Source organism: Hordeum vulgare, chromosome 7H (assembly GCF_904849725.1).
Source record: "Hordeum vulgare subsp. vulgare chromosome 7H, MorexV3_pseudomolecules_assembly, whole genome shotgun sequence".
Taxonomy (NCBI): domain Eukaryota; kingdom Viridiplantae; phylum Streptophyta; class Magnoliopsida; order Poales; family Poaceae; genus Hordeum; species Hordeum vulgare.
This window is the reverse complement of record NC_058524.1, coordinates 571404305-571410914: the sequence shown is the minus strand read 5'-3', so window position 1 is coordinate 571410914 and position 6610 is coordinate 571404305. Positions and strand designations below refer to the sequence as shown.

General features: G+C 38.4%; 1 pseudogene; it reads left to right on the top strand.

Moving 5' to 3' along the window:
* The first annotated feature begins 224 nt into the window (after positions 1–224).
* On the top strand, positions 225–6370 carry LOC123409334 (annotated as a pseudogene).
* Positions 6371–6610: the final 240 nt, after the last annotated feature.

Genomic DNA, 6610 nt, shown 5'->3' with positions numbered 1-6610 from the left:
GAAAATTGTTAACCTGAAGAAAAGGTAGTAAACGAGACACTGAAACTCGGCCTCAAGCAAGCTGTGAGTACTGTAATGCTCATGTAACAAAAATGGAACAATTTTGCATAATGATCGGACTAAGTTTTTTTTGTGTGTAGAAAGTTGTTGGCCTATTTTCCGAAGGGCTTAATGCTGCATCAACCCTGTCGGTTGTCATTGTTGTTATTTATGGAGCTAGATTAAGCATCAATGGTCACATGACAACCGGTGCTCTTACGCCATTCATCTTATACAGCCTTACAGGTAAGATTCAGAGATCCTGAAAATTCAGCATTATCAATTTTGTTTTTACTGAACCCAGCATTCTACCAATACTGCAACCGGAAATCTCCAAGTCTGTTCTAACAATCAAGTTTATAAGGGGAACCTTTGTTTTCACTGTCATGATTATGTGTATGCTGACCTTTCTGAACAATTCATCCATATCTTGAGTATGCAGTTGGCTCGTCAATCTCTGCCTTGTCAGGATTATACACAACTGTAATGAAGGCATCAGGTTCAAGCCGTAGAGTTTTTCAACTTCTTGACCGTATTTCCTCGATGAAAAATTCAGGGAACAAATGTCCAAAAAAGTGAGTTTCATTGCCCATCAGTTTTCTTGGTTGATTATGCCTATGTTGCACGCTATACCTTTTTTTAGAAAAGGTTGCATGCTATACCTACCTTTTATTATTGTCATTTCCTTCCATTTTACTCTGAGTTTCATTGTGTAGCTTTCTTGGTTGATTCTACTTATGTAGTACTGCAGTAACCTTACATTATTTTCCATTTTAGTGAAAATGATGGGGAAGTTGAGTTAGACGATGTCTGGTTTGCATATCCTTCTCGTCCTTCTCATCTGATTCTTAAGGTAAATATACTCTTTGATGCTCATCTCTGGTGCTCTTTTCCTATGAATTTTTACTGCGTTTGGGATAACTTGGATGACTTACTAAAACACACTTTCAGTAAGCATACATGACGGATCTCAATTAGATTTTATATTGGTGTCATCAATATTTCAGGGAATCACATTGAAGCTAGCTTCAGGCTCAAAGGTTGCACTTGTTGGGGCAAGTGGTGGTGGAAATGTAAGCTCCTAAGTTTTGGTGTTACACAATATGAACCGTTTCTCACTTGCGACTCTCAATCATAACTTCCGGGTTTCTACATTTTGCTGCAAACTACAATTGCATATTTGATTGAAAGGTTCTATGACCCTATAAAGGGAAGGATCTTGCTAAATGGAGTGCCTCTGGTAGAAATTTCACATCAATATCTCCATCAAATGGTATTAGTGCCTTCCAACTCTTTTCTATACAATTTTTTTAAAACTTTTTCTATAACTGTATATCTCGCTTCAGAATTATTTTTTCCTCCCTCAGATGTTCAATTTGTTTCTGAACCAAATGATTTCAGGTAAGCATAGTTAGCCAGGAGCCTACACTCTTCAACTGCCCCATTGAAGAGAACATTGCTTATGGATTGGAGGGCAAAGCGAGCTCCGCCGACGTTGAGAACGCGGTTGTGAGTAACTGAATTTTGGAACTATTCTTAAGCATATCTCTCAGGAGTCAGGATCGTAGGACCTGAATAACTTGCGGGTGCAGAAAATGGTGAACGCGCATGACTTCATATGCGGCTTCCCAGACCAGTACAAGACGGATCGTCGGAGAGCGCGACATCAGGTTATCCGGCGGGCAGAAGCAGCGGGTCGCCATCGCGAGAGCTCTGCTGATGAACCCGCGGGTGCTCCTCCTGGACGAAGCCACCAGCACCATGGACGCCGAAAGCGAACACCTTGTTCAGGTACCATCGATCTACCATGGTCACTTGATGGTAGCCAACTCCTGAGCTCTTTCAAATTCCTGCCGTTTATTTGCTTCTTCTCGATCTTGTTAGTTGTTGATGTTGGTCCTAGAGCAAAAGTTCTCACAGCTGATCATCGCCATGTTGAACTATTTTGTGAGTGAACTTTAGTAATGACAACATATTTCCATTGTTATCATCTTCATACTAGAAGATTATTTCAGAATAAATCCTCTTATTTTTGGCTGTAAGCTAATGGATGTCACAATATCTTTGCTGTTACAGGAGGAAGGTGGACTCTCAAAAGGCGAGATGAGGTTTCTGCAGCTAAGGAAACAGGGCTTCCCATTGTTGCAGGCACAACACTACAGGTGAGTGTTTCATTGAACAATATAAACCCGCAAAAAAATACATTACCAACATCCCAGGGATCGCTACAACGGTCAACAGAAGGATATTGGCCATCGTAGAGTGCAACTGAATATACACAGAATACAAGTGTAAAATACCCGATGAGGAGCCTTTGCGCGGTCGCTTCGAAGTTCAAAAAATTTAGGACAAAACTAATAACAGGTCTGTCCATATTGCTTTTAAAATGCAAATCCAGTCAAAAATATTTAATTATTAAAGTATTTTTTTTAATTTAATTCATCCCCATGCCGTATTCGCCCACAAGCTTGCCTCCCACTGATGCCTTCCCTACGTTCGCAGCCTTGCAACAAGACCAACAGCTGCTCCAAAATTTGTTGTGAGGTAAAGGGATCCATAGGGCGCTGCACTCATGTAGCTTCATATTCCTGATGGTGTGTACCATCCCAAACTGCTGCATAATGACGTTGAAGCTCACCGGTCTCCATTATATAACTGTTGGAAGTGTTGCACGTACATTACTAATGAATTAGCTCTTTGTTGATGGGTTCTTTCATATACCTTATCCTGGTATTTATTTCTTCTCAACTTACAATTTTTTTGATCAGTGCAAAAAATTCAGGTGTTATAACTTTATTCTTTGCACTTTCTAGCGACCCGATCAGTGCCATGGCAATGGGTGTGTCCCCCTACCCTAGCCTTTAACTTGGTGGAAACCGGCATCCACCTATTATTTTCCTGGATTCAAGAACCGTGCCTTCTAACAAAATCAAGAATGATATTCTTTCGGATCAGAATATTTGAATGATATTCTTTCAGATCTGAATATTTCTGAAACAGAATTTTATTTAAGGAGATTTGTTCCAGGTAGAGGAATAGAAGCATTGTTTCTTCGGGCTGGTACTGAGGTGTTACGGATTGGAGCACCATATGCAGTTATTGAGCACCATGGCACGCAAAGGTGCTCCGTGTGCCCTGCATCTTCAAAAGAATCATGTGATGCAACATACCAAAATGTAACTATTTAGGAGATTGATCCAACAAATAATGACATATGTGCTATGGGTCAACTTCATAAGTGATAAAATGGTTTCAAACTCGCAAATCTGAAACTATAGGGTTGTATAGTAAGACTTATAGTCTCAGATTATTTATCCTGGTATTTGAATCTTCTCAACTCACTCCAGCTTGTGGCTGTGCCCGGGATGGTGGAAGCTTGTCCCAAATCAAGAATGATATTCTTTCGGATCAGAATATTTGAATGATATTCTTTCAGATCTGAATATTTTTGAAACAGAATGTTAATTAGGGAGATTTGTTCCAGGTAGAGGAATAGAAGCATTGTTTCTACGGCCTAGTAGTGAGGTGTTACGGATTGGAGCACCAATTGCAGTTATTGAGCACCATGGCACGCAAAGGTGCTCCGTGTGCCCTGCACCTTCAAATTATTCATGTGATGCAGCATATACCAAAATGTAACTTTTTAACAGATTTATCCAACAAATAATGACATATGTGCTATGGGTCAACTTCATAAGTGAAAAAATGGTTTCAAACTTGCAAATATGAAACTGTAGGGTTGTATAGTAAGACGTATATTCTCAGATTATTTATCCTGGTATTTAATTCTTCTCAACTCACTCCAGGTTGTGGCTCTGGCCAGGATGGTGGAAGTTCATCGGAGCCTTGATGCAAGTGGAACATGATAGATTAGATAGGTGGCCGTCCGCGCTTCCAATCCTAATTTAAGACAGTACGACAAGACATCCACATAAACCATAGCTTTCTTTCTTTGTACAGAATAATTGATCATTAAATAAATACTTAATTTTTTTCCTTCCTCAATAGTTACAAGTACGTTATAAATAATGAAAACTGAAACTCAATAAAACTTAATTATTGCCCACCATTAAAAATGATGTAATGATCATTAATCTGTCTCTTGGCATAACCTGCAACTATAAGTACACACAATCTCAGAACCAGAACTAGAATTTTGTACGACAAGGTACATTGCCTTCATACCATGCCCTGTTCATATCTTTTCCATTCTTCTTTTATTCGTGACGAAATAATGTTTATCTTTCGTGCAGATGAAATACTGTTCCACAGACCCAATTTGCAAAACTCATTGCAAAGCCGGCCTTCAATCTATTGACGAACTAAGCAGCGACAATGAGGTACCATCAGCTACATAACCCAACATCATTCTTTTTAAACTGCGTGTGTTACTAATATATATTTTATAATCAATTTTTCTTGTAGGAAAAACCATCTGGAAGTAAACAACTAGGTACAAATCATACAAGGATACTTCCATGTCCAATTACCTTGAAAATGCCTGCAGTATCTTCACAAGGAAAGAGAAAGGAACCCACTCCTAATGAACCAGATGAAGATCCAAAACCAGAACATATACATGTACCTAATGTAAGTACTACTAATCATACTCAATTATCAGATATAACTAATCAATATTAATTTTTAAAACTTTCAATTCATTATTTAGGTGCCTCCAGTATCTTCACAAGAAAAGAGAAAGGAACCCACTCCTAATGAACTATATGAAGATCCAAAACCAGAACTTATACATGTACCTGGTGTAAGTACTTCTTACCATACTAAATTATCAGATATAACTATTCCATAATAATTGTTAAAACTATCAATTCAATATTTAGGTGTGAGCAAAGGCAAAGGTTTCTAGACATATCATTCTAACAGAGATAACACACACACTTGGATTATCTATATACTCCAGTGGATGTATACATGAATCCACAATCCAGATAATAGGTTGGATAGAATTAGAGGTGCCACCAACTGAAGGAAATGGTTTTACAAACAAGGAAAAATTCTACGGGGACGCTGCACAGCGCATACATTATGCATTAGAAAATGCATGCCAGACTGCCATCACACACCTTATAACCAAATGCAGGGTTCATGTTGATGATGCAAATTACACTAAAGTTTTGGATCTACGAAGAAAACTATTTGCAGCCACAACCTTTAAAAACTTATTCAATGAAAGTACCGATGTCAAAACCAGATATATGGCTACTCTAAAACAATCCAACGAACACTTAGTGCACACCATGTGTCAGATTTGTATTGACATTGTTGACTACCTACCAATAAAGATAACAACAATAGATACAAACAACAGCAGCAGCAGCATTGAAGTACAATATAATGGACCTCTTCTAGCAGTGTCTCCAAAAGAAAAAATGGCTAATGCACTAGCAACCTTGGCATCGACAAAACTCGTGGTTGGTCTTCATTGTAAGTACTAAACTAACTATCAATTATCTAACACTCCAACTATTTTTTTAACATACATGCTAAACTTTGAATTCCTAATCTTTTGCAGAAAAAAAAGACATGGTCTCCTACGCATCCATCCAATAAAAGATTCAAGCTACTTCATGGATGTTTCAAAATTTTGCAAGAAAAATAAAGAGATGGCCTCCTACGCGTGCATCCAATAAAACATTAAAGCTACTTCATATATGTTGCACTTTTTCTTAATTATGTCGTCTCCACGTGACAATAATCACTAGGATTTTTGATAATCGATTTTACTTTGCCAAGTTTGTGTTATCTGTTATTTCACGACTAATGCTCCCATCTTAATATAATAATACAAGACTGTTCAATATCTACATTCATCATGTCGAGGTATATATTCTAAGATACATAGGCAAAAGCTACATGTACAGGAGTGAATGAAAAAATGTTATCTCCACCATTTGCCACAAACATAAATTTATTAAATACTAACCATATAGTAGAGCGTCATAGCCCATACAGGTCTTGTGTTTACATCAGTTCTCAACCGAACAGGTTTGGACCACATGAGTTTACGGTACCAAGTTCGTGTCCCTGAATCGAACGCTTCTAATCATCTAAGTCAAAAATAAACACGAATTACAACAACACAAATTGATTGGATTTTAACATTTATAGAGATGACACATCTTACAGTCTCGACCTGACCGATAATACTCGGATGCTTGCAATTGGAGATGCACCTCCTGCATCCCATCCTCCAAAACTCTTCTTTCAGTTCACACCGGACGCTGGAACCCTCACTGGTCCACCCGTCAAGCATCCGCAAGATGTTAACGGTGGCCTGCACGTAGGAGTCGCCATGTCTGCTATACGTTAGGGTGGACGAGACATTGATGTGCTTGCTATCATGAGCTGGTGTGATTCTGCATAAACAAAGAAAGATATAAGAACCCCGTTCCCTGTTCTATTATAAGGGCCAATTTGAGCTCATATTAATACTTATATAGACATATATACTATGTTTACAAACAACCTGACTCAATGCTGATTTGCTTGGAGCCCCAAAATCGTTCATGTTTCTAACATCGAAGATGTGATTTCTACATCATTAGGGATT